Below are 20,912 nucleotides of genomic sequence, written 5' to 3' on the forward strand. Positions count from 1 at the left end.
GGGAGATGTGATGCTGTTAACACATCAAGAATGCCTTCTTGCTGGTTTTAAAGACGAGGAAGAGCCACAGGCCAAGGAATGCAGGCAGCTTTTAGGAGCCAGAAAAGACAAGGAAATGGATTCACCTCCAAACCTTCCAGAAAGAAATGCAGGTCCACTCACATTGTGACGTTAGCACGATCTGACCCCCAGTCTCAGAATACACACTCCACCAGGGGCCTGAAGACTCCCTGAGAGTGGACTCTTTCTTCACAATTGTTACAACTGTGCCATCAATAAACACATGTTAGTAGAATGAACACCTGAACAAATGAAGGATATATGCACACAGAGCTCACTCCCAAGGACGACCCTAGACCGAAGGAAAGACAGCAACCTCAAGGTCACAGAGAAAACAGGCCCTTGAGCCCCCAGGTGGGCAGGTTGAAGCTGCCATCAGCACCTCCTTTGACGGAGAGGTCTGCCCTTTTGTCAGGTGGGAGAGTGACACACACATGGGGGGAAATGCCAGAGAAAGATGAGATTATAGGTAATTAAGCACTAAATGGAATAAGAGGGCTGTGGGAAGGTTGGATGATGAGCAACTGAGTCTGGAGAAGGTTATTGATGAGTGTAGACTTGATCTGGACTTTGCAGGATGGCCAGGATTGGATACATGGAGTGGGAAGTCGGACTGACGGAGAGTGGCTTTGTTGTTATTGTTTAGTCGCTCAGTCAAGTCTGATACTTTGCAACCCCGTGGACTGTAGCCTGCCAGGCTCCTCTGTCCATGGGATTTTCCAGGCAAGAATACTGGAGTGGGTAAGGCAGATTCCTTACCATTGGGCCACCAGGGAAGCCCAGAGTGGCTTTGCAGGAGTTGATTATGATGAATAGTTACATGGTAGAAACAGCCCCCACCTCCTGAGTTCTTCCCAAATGTATCAGCTCATGTAATCCTCCCAAAGACCCTCTAGAGTGTTGCCAAAGGTATCTTGACACTTTCTGATGTTTGTGTTCTTGGCTGCCCAGCATCTGATCCCCCTTCTCAGATGTGGGCAAGTTCTCCCTCTCTGAGCTCTGTGTTCCCTTTCTCACTGTACTGACCAGAGGCTGCAAAGCCCAGACCCTTGCTTCCTCCATCCCCCAGCAACCAGGACATGGACATGTGACCTGGTGTAACCATCAGATCTTTTTCAGGAGCAACTGGCAGAAAGAAAGGGGACAGGGAGAATTTGTTTCAGCAGCCACACTGGTAGCAACATCTGGATTCCAGAAGCAGTAGGGCACACGGCTCTTCTTGTTCCCAGCATATTTTCTAAGCCTGATTTGATCCAGCCTGCTCAGTGATTCTTTGAGCTACTCAAATCCCAGTAGAAAAGTCCTTGTGTACCTAAGTTGATCAGAATAAGTCCATGTTGTTTATAACCAAAAAACCTGGCTGATATAGTAAATTAAAATTCTTTTATTGTAGGTTAAGAAGTTGAGGCTCAGAGAGGTGAAGTGACTTGCCCAAGGTCACATAGCGTGTACCTATTTGATTATAAAGCTTGCATTCTTAATACTAATCATGAAATGTTCAAAATGAAAATTGTATTATAAAGGTTGCTTTTGTGGATACTTCAGAGATGGTAGTTTGCGTGTGTGTGTGTGTGTGTGAGGGATAATTAGGATAAAACAATTAAGTTTCTGGAGATATGTATGTACCAGTAGAACCTTTGTAAATGGCAAACTGGAATTATGCACCAAACCCCTTACAGTGTTCAAGTCCTTTGAATTAATGATTCCATTTCTAGATCTCTATTCCAAGGCAGTGTTTCATAACCTTTTTTTTTTAATTAACTGGCCCTTAATTAAATAGTATTTTTAGATGCTTTTCCCCTTGGCTCCCCCACCATTTTATATCACAGACATACTATATGGTTGTTTCTGTCCTGCATTTATATCTGCGTTTTATACATTAAAAGAGTAAGATTTATTTCACCCCCAAGAATCAACTTTAGTCCCCTTAGGAGCAGTGATCACTCCCACTGAGAATTCATTCAAACATAAGTGTCATGAATTAAAGTATGAACAGAATACCAAGCTATCGTAATAGTGACGGTGTTGAATAGTTTATCAACAATTTTTCCTTATCCTTTTCCATATTTTCTAACTTTTTATAATATGCTTGTATTGCTTTCCAATAGAAAAACAGTTTATGATTTTTTTTAATTTTTATTGGAGTATAGTTACTTTCCAATGTTGTATTAGTTTCTGCTGTGCAGCAAGATGAATCAGCTATACATATACAAATATCCCCTCTTTCGATTTCCTCCCATTTAGGTCACCACAGAGCACTAAGTCAAATTCCCTGTGCTACACAGTAAGTTCTCATTAGTTATCTAATTTATACATAGTTTTATGTTTTCGAGGTGGGCTACTTCCCCAAATAGGTCAGGTTGGGTCAAAGAGGTCTGCAGTTCCCCAAGGGGACAGGTGTCTGTTCCATGCTGTTTGCCACTGCCTCACTCCCTCCCTTGCTCAAGATACTGTCCCCACTTTCAGATGCCGAATGTATTAATACCACCACCAGTGTGTGGAGGAGGGGAGCCTGGATATAGAAGGGGAATTTTCTGTGGTTGAAGCAAGTCTGCAGGCAGTTCAGAAACTTCAGTCCATCCCACAGAGGGAGGCTCAGGAACCCAGGACAAGTACTGTGGGCCCCAAGCCTTCAGATGGGTTTTCCAGGCTGACATCCAAGCCCATCCTGGAGAGAGGCATTCTGTCCATCACACTGCTGGAGAGATAATGGATGTGAGCACCCTTCTCTCCCTGGTGCTGTGTGATCTTGTACAGTGACACGAGCAGCAGAATGGGCATGATTAGCCAGCAGATACCGCCAAGACAGGGCGATTGCTTCTAAAGCAAGCATCATGGCTGCTGCAGGTCTGGTCTGGCCAGCTCTAGAGGTCAGTGCTTTGGCATATTCTCTAACATCCCAGGGTATTAAGTCCCTTCAGATCCAGGCAGATACTCCCAGAGCCCCACTCAGGACAGGGAGGAGCTCTGGCCCTTCACCTGGGCATGTAGCCTGACAGCAGGGAGACCTGAACTGTCTCTGGCCTGAGTCTGGAGGAAAACACCTGCTCTGAACTGAGTGTGTCCCTTGAAATGTGTTGTGTTGAAGCCCTAATCCCCAACGTGACAGTATTTGGAGGTGGGGACTTTAGGAGGTAATTAAAGCTAAAGGAGGGCTTAAGAATAGGGCCCTAATCCAAGGATTGGTGGCCTTAGAAGAAGACAAACCTCTCTCTCTTCCGCTGTGTATGGACATGAAGATCAGGAAGAGAGAGCTCTCACCAGAACCCAAATCCTGCCAGACCTTGACCTTGGATGTTCCAGCCTCCAGAACTGTGAGAGAATAAATCTCTGTTGTATGAGACACAGTCTGGGGTAGTTCATTCCAGCAGCCTGAGCTGACTAAGACAAACTCTTCTCAAGCAGGGACCTGTGGATAATCCTCCTCCAGCCACTCAATGGGCCGCAGAAAGAATTTTCCCAACTCATCCCCTCCTCTGTGCCTGATCCTTGGCCTGGACCCTCCTCCATTCTCACTTGGAAATCCCTACAGGTTCACTCATGCAGTCATTTCATCAAAGTGTTCATTCATCCTTCCCCTTATACAGGTAGCCCCTTGTTTTTGGAGGTTCACTTTATACCTCTTCACTTTTACAAAATTTCAAGAGCTCCTTATTAATATGTGGGTGTGGGTGTTGGTGTCAGTCGCTTCAGACATGTTCGACTCTGTGCAACCCCACGGACCATAGGCCACCAGGCTCCTGCATCCATAGGATTCTCCAGGCAAGAATATTGGAGTGGGTTGCCATACCCTTCTCCAGGGGATCTTCCCAACCCAGGGATCGAAGCTGGGTTTCCTGCATTGCAGGCAATTCTTTACAGCTAAACAACTGGGGACGGCCGTTAATATCTATTGTTGCCTAAGAAATGACCCGCAAAGGCAGTGGCTTTAAACAGCACATATTTATGACCTGTGTCTGTGGGGCGGCAGCCTGATCTTGGCTTAGCCGGGTCCTTGCCTTCAAGGTCTCTCACAATCAAGGCTGCAAGGATCACTTTTCCAAGCTCACATAGCTGTTGCTATGTTTCTGTTTTTTGAGGGTTGCTGGATTGTGAGCCTTAGTTTCTGGCTGGTTGTCACCTTCAGTTTCTCTCCACATGGGACTTCCCAATGCGACCAGTAGCCTCATTAAAATGTGCAAACTAGGGAGGCAACAAGAGTCTGCCAGCAAGACAGAGTGATGCAGCTCATCACCTTTATCACAGTTGCAAGCAAGTTGCTAGGCCAACTGACGCTCAAGGGGATGGGATTCCATGTTCAAGGGAATCATAGAGGTCTCTGAGAGGCTGCCTCCTACAGTCAGGATGGTGCAGCAGCAGAAGGGTGGAGGCAGGCAGGTAGAGACCCCGAGGGCTTCATAAACCCAGCCAGCGAACCAGGGCATCATCATGTAAGAGATGGATTCCCCTTCTTTTCTTTTAATGCACCTTTTGGTTTGGTTTGGTTTCTGAAAGTGACTTTAGCCTCCTTTGCTCCCTGAAACCCCTTCTTGGAGTTACATGCACCACACCTTCAGTCCCCATCTTGTTCCCGTGTTTCCATTCCTGAACTGGTGTCAGTTCACCTGTCATCTAGAAACATCTCAGTAAGATTTGCACAGGTGCAACTGAACTCTACTCAAATCCCCTGACCTGACCGCAAGCAAGGGACATGCCAAAAAATATCAATGAGGCATCGGCAGAAGGTTGCTTTTGGCTGTCAGAAAAACCAGGACGGATGAGGAGACCAGAGGCAGTGGTCAGGCCTGGCTGGAACCCTCCTGGGGCCCAGCCCTCAGCACTGGTTTCCGAGTTGTTCCCGAATCATGGTGCTGCCAACAGCACTCAGGCGCGGCAAATCCATCAACCTCCCTGCTGTTCAGAGAGCAGACCCCCAGAAGTCCAAACTTCCCAAACCGCAGCCAGCTTTCCCTGAGGAAACAGCCTGAAGTTGTGATTCCCTAATTGCTGGAAATGTCACTTGATTATGGCTGTCACCAGGTGACAGCTCTTTCTTTTCATCTAGGTTGAAAAATGGCCACCGCTCTAGCTGTTAGCGATGTTTACTGGCTTCCACCTTGATCAATTTTCCTGCACATGTAAGAGAGTGTTCTTGCCAGAGCTCATTTCTCTGTGCTTAATAAAGCATTTTATGGGCTACTTTTTTGGCCGAAAGTCCCTGTCCTCTACCCTTTGATCCACAGACTCTGCACATACAGAACTGGTGTCGAGTGAGCCCTACCTGCCCAAGCGTCACCAGCCACATCCAAAACACAGCCTCTCAGCTTCCATTCAGGAGCCCTGAGGACTTCTCCTTGCCTGTGACCCTTAGATCCTTTTGGCCTCCATCTTTGCCCCGCCTATTATTAATTTCCCAGAAAAGGAAAGAAAAGCACCATCATTGCTGGATTCTGATATTTCCCCCCAAGTACGTCTCTCCATCACACTCAGCGGTTACTGCGCATCCATTTGGAGGATGGCCACCTTTTAAAATGAATGGTGACAAGTTTCCAAGTGCAACAGCTTTGATGTCTCGGCCAGAGGACATCTGCTCGCCTGCTATGACATTTTTACCTTCTAGGTTTAGGCCAAACTTGTCCCCCTGGTCCCTGAGCCCATCTCCCTGCTGGAGTAACACTCCTCCTTTGTTTCCTTGGCTGCACATTCTCACCCTCTCCTTCCAACACTTTCACTTCATCCCTCCAGGTCATATTTTACCTTGGACCAAGAGACATGCTGCAGCTGACAGTGCATCGTGTTGTCTTTGAAGTGTGCTGGCTCTGGGCTAGGCTCTGGCTGGAGGCACAGCTTACTGGAATTACTTAGAAGTCTTCTTTCCGCTTTGTCTCCTTCCCTGTTTATTCGCGGAGGAGAATGTCCATGATCAGGAGGAAAAGTATTGTACAGTCAGTTCTCTGTGTGAGTCAGCCCAGGACATATTTTCTCGCTTCCTTCCCTACACCTAAAACCGATCTTGTTGACCGAAGCCCGCCACCGCCTCCCTTCATCTCCAACTTCATTCCCTCTTCGTGCCAATTCCAGCATCTCCCCTTCCTGGGAGAAGTGTTGAGGGTTAAGTCAGGGGTTAGCCACCTGCCCAGAAGACCCTGTCCAGAATTGCTGCCCCACAGTAAAAATTTCTTTTGACTTCACCTGGTCCCCCTGCTCCCTTTGCAAAATGCAGGGTTCCCAGGAGATTTGTTTAACTGCTTTAAAATGATGATTTGCATGCGGGAAAGCTGGGAACAAAAAGACCCTGTGAATATAAAAATGCCACACATGCCTTTGTTTGAGTCCTTTCCAAAAAGAAATACGAGCTAACAAATAGCCAGGGTGCCTGAGGGCTAAATGAAGTATCAGGTCACCTGATGGTCTTGTGAGTAAACCTCATCTGTGCCTGGCCTCCATTCCCCTAGGACACCTCCAGACTGATGCTTGTTTCTCTGCAAGTTATGTCTTTGTCTCCAATCAAGAGGCTCTGCAGCCAGGACCCCCTACTATGGGGGCCCACAAAGATGAGCAAGAGGGCCATCTGAGGATATGGTCAGTGGGTACACAGTGCTAGGCACTTACAAGTACCGCAAAAATGTTACTTAGTGAGTCATCTGCGCTGCCTAGTCCACCGCGCCCCAGTTGCCAAGCCTAGATGAATAAGCTGGAGTTCAGGTAGCCCCCAAGACTCTTGCAAACCTTAATTCAAAGAGGAAGAAACTGACAGAAAGCCCTGCTCACCATCAAATCCCCACCTCCTGAAAATGCTCTGTGTCGGAACAGCAGTGAGTCATAAAACCTTAGTGGGTATCACCCTGCCATCCCCTGGAACTGGAGTTCTGGAAGGCAAGGAGAACGCCCACGATCACACAGCACTCTTTCCTGGATGGATTAAGTCTAAATTTCAGGGCTTCTCTGAAGGGTCAGTGATAAAGAATCCGCCTGCCAATGCAGGAGACACGGGTTTGATCCCTGATCTGGGAAGATCTCACATGCCTCGGAGCAACTAAGCCGGTGTGCTACAGCTACCGAGCGTGTGCTCTGCAACAAGAGATGCCACTGCAGGGAGAAGCCTTCGCACCGCATCTGGAAAGCCGCTCCTGCTCGCCGCAACTAGGGAAAAGCCTGCACGCAGCATCGAAGACCCCGCACTCAAAAATAAATAAATGAATAAATTTTTTTTTAAGTCTGAATTTCAATCTATGACTTTCAGTCACTCAGATGCAGGCTCTAACAATGGCATCCCTTGAGGATTTGCTAATAAAAATGAAGTCGTAATTGTAAAGTCCTCCTTACCAAATAACACTCAGAATGCTCTGTTCAAAGGACAGTGAAGCAGAGTGTTACCACCACAGAGACCCCCAAAGCCAGCGCATGGACACCTGAACTCGGCAGCACTGCCCCCTGCCCCCAGCACCCATCACTCCACCAGAGTCCACACCGTGATCCAAGCCCCTGCCTGCTTCCCGCTTCTTGCCTGCATTTCTGACCATGACCACCTTCCCAGCCCTCGCCCTGCCTCATCCTCCGCTTCTTCCAATCCAATCTAGACACAGACGCAAGCAGTGAACCGTGCAAAATGCCAGCTAGATCGTGTGGTTCCTTGATTTCAAATCCCTCCATCCATCCCCAGGTGTAAGCAGGAGAGAGTCCAGCCTATATCATGCCACATGGCCAGCCTTTTGTGATCTGGCTGCTGCCGTCATTTCCAGCACAAATTTCTCCCATCCCTCTGCCCAATCATGCAGAAATGCCTTCCTGCTCTTCCACTCTTTCATGTCTTTGCCTGTATTATTGCCTCTTCTTACAAGGCCACACCTACCTTCTATCTCCTATCTCCTGAATATTAAGTCCACTCATCCTTGAAGGCCCAGATCCAATGCTCTCTAAGGAAGTCCTCCAGCACCACCATAACTTGTAGCAATTTGTGGGTGCCCTGATCACATGGCAGAGTTAATGCTTATATTTCAGTTCCACATTAAACTATAGATTCCTGGAGACTGAAAACAGAACTCTGCCCAACTCTGTGTCCTAGCACATTGCCCAAGATGTAGGGGCTACTGAAGAGATGCTGGTTTATGAGAAGAACTGAGATGATTTATTAAGCACCTACTATATGCCCAGGGCTAGGGTGATATAAATGAACAGAAAAAAAAATCACTGTTTTCTGAAGTTTATATTATAGTAGAATAATAACCAAATGCAGAACTACGTAACAGCAGCCAGTGACAAGTACTAAGGGGAAAAATAAAGCAGAGTGAGGAGGTGGGGGTGAAGGGGATGCTATTTTACATGGCCGGGGTCAGAGACAGTAATTCTGAGAGGAGCAGGTGGGCCTGTGTGTACATAAATAGGAAGTCCAATTAGGGGAGAAAATGGGGAAAGGTGGGGCTTCCCATGTGGCCCAGTGGCAAAGAATCCGCCTGCCCATGCAGGAGACACAGGAGACATGGGCTCGATCCCCGGGTCGGGAAGATCCCCTGGAGAAGGTCATGGCAACCCACTCCAGTATTCTTGCCCGGAAAATTCTATGGACAGAGGAGCTGGCATGGTCACACAGAGGCGGACACGACTGAGTAACTGAGCGCACACGGCACGTGGGAAGGGTGAGGAGCAGGGTCCTGGGGTGAACATGTGTTCAGCATGTTTGAGAAACAGAAAGGTGGCCCCTGTGGCTGGTGTGCAGTGAAGAAATGACCAGACCCCCATATCTGACAGGAGGATTTATTTTTTAAAAGAAATAATAAATTGGCTATTCTAGGTACCTTGTATAAGTAGAATAAAACAGTACTTGTCTGCACTGACCGTATACTGGAGTGCATTTTTATTCATCAAGTCAGAAAGTACATTGGTAGATGCCAGAGGCAGAAGTGGGGTAGGAAGTGGGATGAAACTTAGTGTTTATTGGGTACAGAGCTTAGGAAAGTAAAAAGTTTAGCAGATGGATGATGGTGAGAATTGTGCAACAAGGTGAGTGTACTTAGTGCCACTGAACTGTATAATTAAGTATGGTTAAAATAGTATGTTTTATATTGTGTAACTTTTACCACAATAAAAAAATTTTTTAGAAGAAACAATAAAGACAGAATTCAAAAGAGTGGTTGTTTATAAAGAGGGATGGGGGAGGAGAGGGAGGAGGATACAGGTCCCTGGGAATTACAGTCAGTATTCTGGGGCTGACTGGTGGCATCATGGGGGTTCATTACAGACCAAGTAAGTGAGCAGCACAAGCGTGAATCAGGAATGATCACTGATTCTGTGCCCTGGAGAGAGCCAGTCTTTCCCCAGGGGCTAAACCTTTATTCTGAAATGACTGTCCATATCCTTTGTACTTAAGACAGCCCTCTGAGTTCAGTTCAGTCACTCAGTCGTGTCTGACTCTTTGCAACCCCATGGGCTGTAGCTCACCAGGCTCTTCTGTCCATGGATTCTCCAGGCAAGAATACTGGAGTGGGTTGCCATTTCCTTCTCCAGGGGATCTTCTCGACCAAGGGATCGAACTCACGGATCTTATGTCTCCTAGTTTGGTAGATGGATTCTTTACCACTAGTGCCACCTGGGAAGCCCAATAAAATATCACATTTTGAGGTTCTAGGTAGACATGAATCTCAAAGGGACACTGTTCAACCCAGTAATATGGAGAAAACGATACATAACCCAAAGGGTCATAATAAGAATCAAACAATGTATACAAGGCACCAAGCACAGTACAAGCATTCTTCCTCCTCCTCCTCATTACCATCATCATCTCAGGGAAGGAATCCTGTTTCTAAAAACATTCCTTCCTGCTAACTGAGGCAGCCACAAGTGAGACTCCCAAACAAGCCTAGGCTCAAATCTTGGCCAGGAAGCCTCTGGCACATTACTTAACCTTTCTGAGCTTCAGTTTCTTTATCCACACGGATGGAGATATACATGCAACACAAATGTCATTTACTGCGTGGGAGGCACTGCTCTAAAAGGTTTACGAGCCCTGTCTCAGACAATTCTCAGAACAACCCTGTGAGCTAGGTATTACTATTATCTCTATTTTACAGTCAAGGAAATTGAATCAGCAAGTATTTAAGACAGTCGCCTAAGGTCACATAGGAAGTAAGTGATGGAACCAGAGTTTAAACCCAGGCAGTCTGGCTCCAGAAGTCTTCCGAGATGAAAAGAGAATAAATAATAAAACAAATAAATAAAACACATAGCCAGAGCTCACTCGATACCCAGCAGTCAGTAAATAATGGGATGGTAACCAGGGTTCCCTCTTCCAAACCTTTCCCCTCTGCTGACCTCAAGGCTGCCTTTCTTCCTTCCTCTCTCTCTCTCTCTCAGTTCACATGCTCTGGTTGTTGACACTAATCCATATTTAAATATCCAGGCTGCTCAAGTTTCATTCAGTGTCCTGGGCTGTCTTGCCCTCTTTTTCATCTTCTCATTCTCTCCAGTGTCTGGTGATCATGATGGCTGGGGCTGGGGTGGGGGTGGGGGTCAGCGAAAGGGAGGGAGCGGTAAACTACCTCTCTCGCAACTGGGGAATGTGGGTGGGGGGTGTTTCTCTCCCGGGGTAGGGTCAGAGTTAAGCAATAGACTGTAAGAGGCAGCTCAGGGAACTCCACCCAATGCGGCCGTCCGCTAAACCCAGGCGTATGTATGCTGTCCTGGGCACAAAGACTCTTGAGCGATCGATCCATCATGGAATAAAACCTCCATCAGGTTTACGGCTTCCCAGGTAGCACTAGTTTTATAGAACCTGCCTGGCACTGCAGGAGACATAGGAGATGCGGGCTCCTTCCCTGGGTCAGGAAGATCCCCTGGAGGACGGCATGGCAACCCACTCCAGTATTCTTGCCCGAACAGAGGAGCCTGGCAGGCTACAGTCCATAGCGTCACAAAGAGTTGGACACAGCTGAGGTGACATAGCACAGCACAGATTTAGGAAAGCCACCACCAGAGAAGAAAGGAAAAATCTCCCATTGAGGATGCTGCTCCACAATGGTAGCCGAGGGAAGAGGAGTGAGCTCTCTCCTGAGCATCTGTCTTGGACGCCCTTCCTGTTACCTTGTCCTACTCTACTCTGAGCAGGAGGCGCTCACACAGATCAGTCCAATTTTCCAGGGCTCCATCAACCCTGCCCACCCCTGCTAGTGGTCGGCTCTGCCCTCTTCCAGCTGGTGCAGTAGGAGAAGCAGGAACCCCGCTCAGCCTGGTCCTCCTCCTGTCTTTCCCAGAATCCCAGCAGGATCCACAGAGTGTGAACACTTACCCAGGATGGAGAAGTGGACAGATCCAATGATCACTTAAGCAACTCTAGGCATATCTGTTCACTTTCGCCGACCAACCAACAGCACGGGACAAGCTGTTTCCAAGAAGTAAAGCAAGGGGCAGCGCTCAGCAAATGGTGATGCAAACAGTTGGCCGCTGCTGCTCCACCCTTCCCCTTTCAGGGGCCCCATCCGCTTCCCTCCCGGGGACCTGGTGCCCTCGTGCCATGGGGAGGGGCTCCCACCCACTTAGATGGCCCTTCCTTCCCTCCTTTCTTCCTCTTGAGACTGTACCTTTCCTCACCCCAGACTTTTAAGGGCTTGATCTCATCTCCCCAACAATGGAAGTGATTAAAGGAACAAATCCCTGCTAATCTGTCAACCAGCTACTGTGCTGGCTGTACCTCCCAGGGTCGCCTGAAGTGAAATGTGAGTCACTCGGTTGCGTCTGACTTGGTGACCCCATGGACTGTGACCTGCCAGGCTCCTCTGTCCATGGGGATTCTCTAGGCATGAATACTGGAGTGGGTAGCCATTCCCTTCTCCAGGGGATCTTCCCGACCCAAGGAGCAGCGAACCTGGGTTTCCTGCAATCCAGGCAAATTCTTTACCACTGAGCCACCATGGCTTCTTCAGGTAATTCCTAAATCTGCCTGTGCCCCTGGGGGCTGCTAAGATGAATGCAGAGTTCACACTTGCTGGGTGGAGGGAAAGCTGTATGGGAGTAAGAAAATATCACATTGACTACAGACACAAATGATGCGAACTACGTAATGAACAAGAAAGTCAATACAACAAACTCTAAAAATATTTCCTTTCTCCTTTCTTCTCCCAACTTCTTTAAAAGACACAAAGTTGTATCAATAATTAGAGTACAGAAGAAAACCAGTTTACACTGGATGCTATGAGGTGAGGGGGCAGCTGCTATGAACTGGTTACTAAGGCCATGAAAACACACGAACAGGAAGTAAGCCAGTTTGTGTGCTGGGAGCAGGGGACGCCACACAGGAGCCTGGGCTCCAGGCAGGCTCAGCTTCACGGGGCCCTCCTCACCCAGCCCGCCCGCCCCCGCCTGCCCACCCCCACCTGCCCGCCTGCCGGAGTCCCCAAGACCAGGCAGTCTCAGGGCTCCAATCAGCGCAGACATTTTAACGGGGATTTAGGCTCCTGGGGACTGAAATGAATTGTGCCCTCTGGGAGCATAAATTATACCCAACTCCTTTTTTAAAAAAAAATCTGAACTCACTTTGCTTGCCTTTCAATTCTGTCTAAAATGCATGGAAGACTTCAGATTTTTCCCTGCCTTATACCTACTTCCTGTATGTTGTTATAAGTGTAGTCATATGTATACCTACATATATGTGTGTGTGTGTATATACATACACATAGTCTATATGTTGTCTACCAAGTACCTCATACAAGTGGAATCATAACAATATTTGTGTGTGTGTGTATAAATTCCTTTTATACGAGGACCTGGAATATTCAGATTTCTAGGACAAAGGTCACCAGGGCTTGGGAGGGAGAAAAGGGGAGTTAGTGTTTAATGCGGACAGTCTTGGTCTGGGAAGATGAAAATGTTGTGGAGATGGATGCTGGTGGTGGTTGTAAAACATTGTGAATGTACTTACTGCCATAGAACTGGATACTTAAAAAAATGGTTAAAATGGGGTTAGTTATTTTTATGTTGTATTGATATATGTATTGATATATTTGTATTTGATATGTTGTATTGATATATTTCATCACCAATACAGAAAATGTATAAGATAGAAGGACAGGGAAGCCTGGCGGGCTGCAGTCCATGGGACTGCAAAGGGTCAGACATGAATGAGTGACTAAACAACCACAAAATAGGATATAGACAAATTAGCTGACCTCTTATTTATATATATGTATGTAACTATTTTCAGACAGCCTACATTTTCCTTTCTGCTCTCTCTCCTCCATTCTGTGCCTCAGTTTGAGCCTTTGATGGCCTATTTTCTGGGTTAGGGTTTTACACAACCCAGCAGAGCATCTCAAGGCTAAAAACTCCACGGCCCTCTCTTCCCTCTGTGTTCCCCCTCAGCCACCCTCTTCTTGGTTGCTTTTAAAAAGCAGAAAGCTTTACTAGTTAGAGAGAAAGTCTGTGATTTTCAGTGGTACATTTAATAATTCATAAATCATGAGAGGTTCAAACGGGTTCAAAGTTTAAAAGTTTAAAAGTTTTGCTGAAGCTTTAAAGTTTAAACTGTCAGAAGCCTTGACAAAAAACTTTTCCTGTCTGGAATATTTAAGATCACTGTGCCATATGAGATGTAGTAGGCAGGGCTTCACTAGTGGCTGAGAGGATAAAGAATCTGCCTGCAGCTCAGAATACCCAGGTTCAGTCCTTGGGTCTGGAAGATACACTGTAGAAGGGAATGGCAACCCCCTCCAGTATTCTTGCCTGAAGAATCCCATGGACAGAGGAGCCTGGTGGGCTACAGTCCATAGGTACACAAAGAGTCAAACATGACTACATGACTAACACACACACACACACACACACACACACACACACACACAAGATTCAGGACTCCATGTGGTCCTTCTCTCGCAAGAAGTTTCTAAGAAAATTCTGGCATGGTCCGTGGGGAGATGTTCCTCCAGGGAGCCAGCAGGTATGGGAGCAGGAGCTGTGACTGGTAGTCACTACACTATGAGAAAGTACTGGATTGGCCAGAGTCACCACTGTGTGGGCTTTCTCTTTAAAAGAAGGGAAATTGTAAAATGAGATCCTGGCCAGCATGTGTAACAAGGTCTTGGCGGAAGACAGTGAGCTGTGCGTATCTGCTATTTCAAAATCTGGATACAGGGAGGCCAAATCTTCCAATGGCTTCCTGCTGACCTCTGATTTTTTTTTTTTTTTCAGGCATAATTACTGTATTTGCAAGTGCAATTGAGTGTGGTGTCAGCCGCCCATGCCACAGTTGCCTCCCTCTCAGACTGGGTGACCGAGCCCAGAACATGGGGGTCGTTCCTGACAGCGTAGCCTTGTACCCTGAGGCTGTATTTACTGTATTGTTTTGATAACATCACTTGATTTCTCAGAAACTTACTGGGGTTCCCGCTGGCCTTTCAGGTCAGATCCAAGGCCTTAGTCATGGGGAGTCATGCCAGACATTCAGCACAGACCCGCAAACCCTCTCCTCCCACCTGCCTGCTCCTCAACTGTTTCCACTTGCTGGCCCTCCCACCTGAGATGCTCTTTCTTCTTTTCATCAAACACACCTTTGCATTTCCTCCAAATTCCCCAATTTCATAGGCTTCCACAAGCCATCAGCATCAATGCCAGAAACAACGTCAGCATGATCAAAATCTTTTCCCAGGTTCTAGAATTTGGTGACAGCAGGCTGTAAAAGGATCCTATGACGCGAATGAGATTATACCAGACTCCCTACGCGGGTCCCCACCCTGGACAATCATTACTGCACTTTCACATAAATGACTGCCTTTGATCCTAACAATCTCCCACCCACGCCTTTCTCCTCCAGCAGTGCTCTGCTGGCTTCTCCAAGGATTGCCGGTGAGAAAACCCAACACCGATTTTCACGTCTGTCCCAACGGCCGCTTCCTGTCATGACACTCCCACCTCTGTCTTCTGGAATCTTTCTGTTCTCTTGACTTTAACTGACTTTACCTTTCTTGCCTAGCTCTGTGAGTCACCCAGGTCTCCCCCAGTCCCTCTCCTTCAGCGTGGGGGTGCTCACATTCACAGAACCCCTCCTTTCACTCCTAGTCTAGCTCTTTCACCTGTGACTTGAGCTACAAGCCATATCCTAGTAATCCCAAGTCTGAGTCTTTCCTCCTCAACTCTCCTGGGTCCTGGGGCCACCTTCTGTCCCGCCACGGACTCCCCAAACCAGAATCCAGCAAAGTCAACAACCATGAATGGATTGCCTTCCACCTGCAATAAAAATCGGTTAAGACCCTGCTCCCTGGACCACATCCATCATAAACCCGGTATTTCATTTTCTTTCTGCCAGTGCTCCTTCTGTATGTCCTATTTATAGTGTCTAGTTGTCTAGAGTAGAAATCTCAGCATTACTCTTCGTGTCTCTCCCCGCCCCTCAAGCTTTCCATGTGGCCGGAGAATTACCCCTGTTGCTTCAGCACCACGTGCCTCTCTCCCAGCCCCTCCTTCCACTCCATCCTGCTCGATTTCCTTAATTCAGTCTCTCGTCCTCTCCGGTCGTGACCTATTGCACTGACTTCCTTCTGCCATCTTTCCCCAGCCTTTTCCTGTTCCCGTCTTTACAAGATCTAGCATGGAAGCAGTCATGTCACTGCCTGTCCTTCATATCACTTCCCAAAGCTACAGTCCATGCTCTCGGACATGAATACAATGTCCTCCCCACCCAAGCCCCCATTGATCTCAACCTCTGCGTAATCCCCTGCACCCTCCTTCTCCTCCCTCACTCTCGGCTCCAACCAGACCAAACCTCCTTCTGTTTCCTGAGCCTGCAGCCTCACCCACTCTCCATACCTCTGCAAATATAATTCCTCTGACCTGGAAGGCCTTTATCCTTCTTTGTGCCTGGTGAGCCCTCATTCACTTATGGGATCTAGCTCACTTCTACCACAAAGCTTCTGAGGACTCCAAATCCACAGAGACACACCCTTCCCTGGACCACTGCACTCCACACATACTCCCTTCCCCTGAATAAGCCCCCCCTCACCTGTGGGTCTCAGGACTGCTCACCTTTGAGCCCTCAGCAAGTAATACCTGATTACAACTTTCACCATTCCCAGACAAAGAGTGAGCTTTTGGAAAGAAAAGAGGAAAAAATTCTCTTTTCAGTGAATCATCACACTCAGTCCTTCTCTGTGGGTTTTAAAACCCATTGGTCCAGTGGCATGCGTTTTAAGTATCGAGTGTAAAGTTCAGGTTTCTACTGGAGTGACTGTAGCTCATTTTGTACTAAATCTATGCAGGTGTTGGTATGGTTTAGAGTTGACTCTCTTCTCTGGCATATAAACTAAGGATAATTTAGAGAAATATAAGAACCATGATATTTGTGTGTAAGTTTTCCTTTGCTTCAGTCTCTGGGGAGATGACCCTTGCATAGTCAGGTTTCGAAGTTAGACTGGATTTAAAACGTGACTCCATCAGTGAGTGACGTAGCATGTCACTCCGCCTCAGTTTTCTCATCTATAAAATGGAAAAGTGACAGCTGTTGTAAAAATTAAATGAGATCGTATCCTTATCACAGAGGAAACCCTCAAGCACTGATATCAATGCTTGAGATAAAGTGCTTTTATATATTATGTAACTATATACACATGCACACACATACACATATTGCCTGCAACAACTTATAATCTGTACAACAATTCTATGTTGTAGGTATTGTAACTACCTCCATGTTATGAATGAAGAAAATGGGACATATGACGTATCTTGCCCAAACTCACACAACTGGTATGTAATAGGCCTGGAATTTAAACCTAGACAATATGGAGTTCAGGTCTGTGCTCTTAACACCCATCATAATGCCTCAATGAACTCAATAAATGGTAGCTATCATCATCATTACCATCACCGCTACCATCAGCACCACCACCATCAGCACCACTACCATCACCACCACTATCATTACCATCACATCCCTGTCCAGCATGTCACCATGTCTATCTCCTATTATAAAACCACTCTAGCTGGGCTGGTTACACAGCCAGCCCTGGGGTGGTAACTTTGTTGCACAAACAAAATCGTATTCATCTGGCAGCCTCTGGGGCTGCCCCAAAGCTTGATCTGGTGCCATGCTTTTTCTTCGATGGTAGGAAAGACTGTCAAGGGAGGCTTTGGGATTCTGAAGAGTCAAGCCAGGGTATAAGCTGGCCCGAAACAAAGCGTGTGGCCCTGGCACAATGTCACCCCACTTGCTTGTTGTCTTCTTTTTCTTAGTTGCAGAAAGAGGCCAATTGATTCCTGCCTCCCAACCAATTCCAGCCAGACTGAGAGATTTTGTTTTCGTGTCTATCTCAGGTCATGGCCCACAGAAATCAGACACAGAAACGCTCACTTAGGTTGTCCATGCGTTCCACCCTGGAGCCAGGAAATGCGAACTCTGAGCCCAGTGTCACTGTTTTGTTATAAAAAATCACATTACTTGTAAAAAAAAAAAAAGAGGAATTTGATGTGTCTTAATGCCATGGACTTGTTTACCCAAATTTCCTTTAGCATGTGTTTCCTTTTCTTCCCTGTCATCATCTACATTTACTGACTGTCCTCGTTTACCTATTTGCCCCCCAACTTTCATCTCCAAGTATATTCTTTGCCTTAACCCCAATAAAAGGTCTTTGCCCTCCATGCCCATACAAAAAAATGCTTTCCTGAAAAAAAAAAAAAATGCTTTCCTGAAAGTCTTGCTTTTGGAAAGGGAGATCCGCCTTTCAATTCTGGCTGCTTGGCATTAGATGAGTTGCCTTCCCTGAGCCTCAGTTTTTGCATACATCAAACAGCTATAATAAAGAACCCAGCTGGGAATTCCCTGGCAGTCTGGTGGTTAGGACTCTGTATTTTCACCGCCATGGGCCCAGGTTCAATCCCTAGTTGGGGAACTAAGACTCCCCACACTCCGCAGTGTGGCCAAAATATAAGGAATTAAAATTTTAAAAAAAATTTTAAATAAAAAATTCAACTGGAAAAGAGTTGTGATTATCACGTGTAATAACAACGGTAACTAACACTCCCTGGAAACTGACACACACTGACTTCCATGCGGGCGCCTTTTCCCAAGTTTCAGGCAAAACTACTGAAAGAAGGAGGCGACTAGAAGGTCTTATTCATCACTTGGCCTCTTCGCAGGAGGCATGGCTCCACCCTGCTGGAGGGAATGAGGACTGAGTCACCTGTCAGACCAGTGCACCAGCCACCACAGGTAGCATTTAATCGGCACGAAAATCCTACGGGAAAGGGGTTGTCTTGATCCCCCTTTAGAGACAAAGAACTGAAGTTGAGGGTAACATGCCCAAGGTCACTTGATGACTAAGTGGCAGAGGAGGGACTCTTAGTTACCATGAGATACAACAATAATCAACAGTAGGAGAAACAGCAATGACAATGAATGGTCGTTGAGTATTTACCACGTGCCAGGCACTGGTCCAGGAATCAGACAGTGATTGCTTTATTTAATCCTCACATCCACTCCATGAAGTAGATACAATCCCCAAGTCCGTTCTACAAATGCGTAGGTTGAGAGGCAAGGGTGTTAAGTGCCTTGCTTGGTAAGCTGACAGCCAGAACTTGGAGTCTGATGGACCAAATGCAGAGCCAGAACATATTCTCTGCTATCTCCTTAAAATGAAACAATAAAATATTCATATAAAGGGCTTGACCTAGTGCCTGGCACACAGTAATCTTCACTATATTACTGTTGTTACCACTATTTTAATAATAGTCAATATTTTAATACTGCTCTGCTTTGTAAGGCATCTCTTGGCTTGTCTGCGGATGTGAATTCCAAGCACAGATCTGAGTAGACAGGAGCCCATATTCCTTGAGTCATTAGATCTTTGTTCATCTTAATTGTCATCTGCGAATGTCGATAACAAGGTCCCTGTCTCAACCTCAATTTGTCATCATCCCAATCTTTTTCTTCCAGAAGTCCTTTAACTAAAATGATCCTGGAAATTACCTTTTCTTTCTGTAATGGCTCTGTATTAGTTTTTTTAATTATTGTATAAAAATTACCCCAAATTTAGTAGATTGAGACAATATACTTTTATTATCTCACAGTGTCTGTAAGCCCAGGATCCAGGCATGGCTGAGCTAGGTCCTAAGCTCAGGGTCTTAGAAGGCTGCCATCAAGGTACGGGGAGGGGGCTGCATTCGTTCTGGAGCTCAGGGTCCTCTTCCAAGCTCCTGTGGTTGTTAGCAGAATTCAGTTCCTAGTGATTGTAGGACTGAGGGTCCCTGGCTTCTTGCTGGCCATTGACTAGAGCCCCCACCACCACCGCCAAGTCCTAGAGGCCCCCTGCTGTTCTCAGTCCCAGGGCCCTCTGCACAGGAAGCCCACATCAGAGCTGTTTGCTTCCTCGTCTCCACCAGACTGCTGAGATGGAGTCTTATAGAGCAAAACACAGTCGAGGACATGGGATCCCATCACCTTTGCCATATTCTGTTGTGCTTGTGCTAAGGCCCTTCAGTCGGGTCTATAGCCCCCCAGGCTCCTCTGTCCATGGGATTCTCCAGGCAAGAATACTGGAGAGGGCTGCCATGCCCTCCTCCAGGAGATCTTCCTGACTCAAGGATCGAACTTGCGTCTGTCTTTTACATTGGCAGGTGGGTTCTTTACTACTAGCACCACCTGGGAAGCCATATTCTATTGGTCAGAAGCAAAGCATGGGTCTCACCCACGTTCAAGAGGAGGGAATTACCCAAGTTGGGTCATTGAGGCTCATCTTAGGATGTGTCCATGAGTCGCTTGGCTTCAAATTTAAATCCCCTCACTTCATCCTTTTCATCCCCAAACGCTACCAGCTCTCATTTCATCTTCATTTTCATATCTGCACAAAGCACTTTCGTACTGGATCAATAAAGTTCTAAAATTCATTCCTCTTTTCCCCACAATTAAAGAATGGTAGTAGTCCAAGCCTAGACCTTTCATTGTCTTTCTTTTATACCCAGGACAATAGTTTATTCATTTTTAACAGTCTTAATGATATATAGTTTACATATCATAACATTCAACGTGTACAGCGGAGTGTATATTTAGAGAGTTAGGTAACCATCCCCAAGGTATAATTTTAGATCCTTTCTCACCACCCCCAAAAGAAACTTCATACCTTCCTCAGTCACCCTCCCCCAATTTCCACTCTTCCCCTCAGCCCAAGGCAACAATAAATCTATTTTCTGTCTCTAAAGATTTGTCTGTTCCGGTCATTTCATATGAATGAACCATATAATATGAGGTCCTTTGTGACTGGCTTCTTTCACTGAACAAAATGTTTCTGAAGTTTATGTGTGTTATAGTATAAACAATATTATTATGGCTGTATTGGAAGTTCTGAGTGCTGTAGACAAAACAGTCAGGAAATGAAAGATTTTAACCTACAAAAATAAGGTTAGAAATAAGCATCTTTAATTATTTTTCCGGTGGTGGTGCAGTGGAAAAGAATCCACATGCCAACGCAGGAGACGCAAGAGATGTGGGTTCAATCCCTGGGTCAGGAAGATGCCTTGGAGAAGGAAAAGGCAACCCACTCCAGTACTCTTGCCTAGAAAACCCCACAGATCGAGGAGCCTGGCAGGCTACAGTCCATGGTGTCTCAAAGAGTCAGACTAAACAACAACAAAATGTATCATATCGTACAGCAACCGTACTTCAATAAGAAACAAACAAGAAAGCAAGCAAACACACAGCTGTACGCTGCAGTTCTGCCTGGGTATTCAGCACCGATAAACATCAGGGGAGGGGAAAGCAGAATGAGTTTTCAGCTCACTGGGACAAAACAGTCAAAACCAGTCTAAGATGTTAATTTTTTAGGAAAAAAGTAATGTGAACCAATAGTTTTTGCTTTTATTTAGATGGAGCTGGATGGATTTTTTTTTTAATGGGGAGGGTT

General features: G+C 46.4%; 1 long non-coding RNA gene across 2 annotated transcripts in view; it reads right to left on the minus strand.

Annotated features, from left to right (window-relative positions):
• Positions 1-11,428, minus strand: part of LOC121817716 (uncharacterized) — a 74,606-nt gene extending 63,178 nt beyond the window's left edge. For both annotated transcript variants that reach the window (XR_006057745.2, XR_006057746.2), the window contains exons 1-2: positions 11,321-11,428; positions 5,797-5,932 (exon numbers count right to left, since the gene is read on the minus strand). This is a non-coding gene — a long non-coding RNA (uncharacterized LOC121817716). The remainder of the gene's footprint in view (positions 1-5,796; positions 5,933-11,320) is intronic.
• Between the last annotated feature and the right edge of the window lie 9,484 nt (positions 11,429-20,912).

Source organism: Ovis aries, chromosome 23 (genome assembly GCF_016772045.2).
Source record: "Ovis aries strain OAR_USU_Benz2616 breed Rambouillet chromosome 23, ARS-UI_Ramb_v3.0, whole genome shotgun sequence".
Taxonomy (NCBI): Eukaryota; Metazoa; Chordata; class Mammalia; order Artiodactyla; family Bovidae; genus Ovis; species Ovis aries.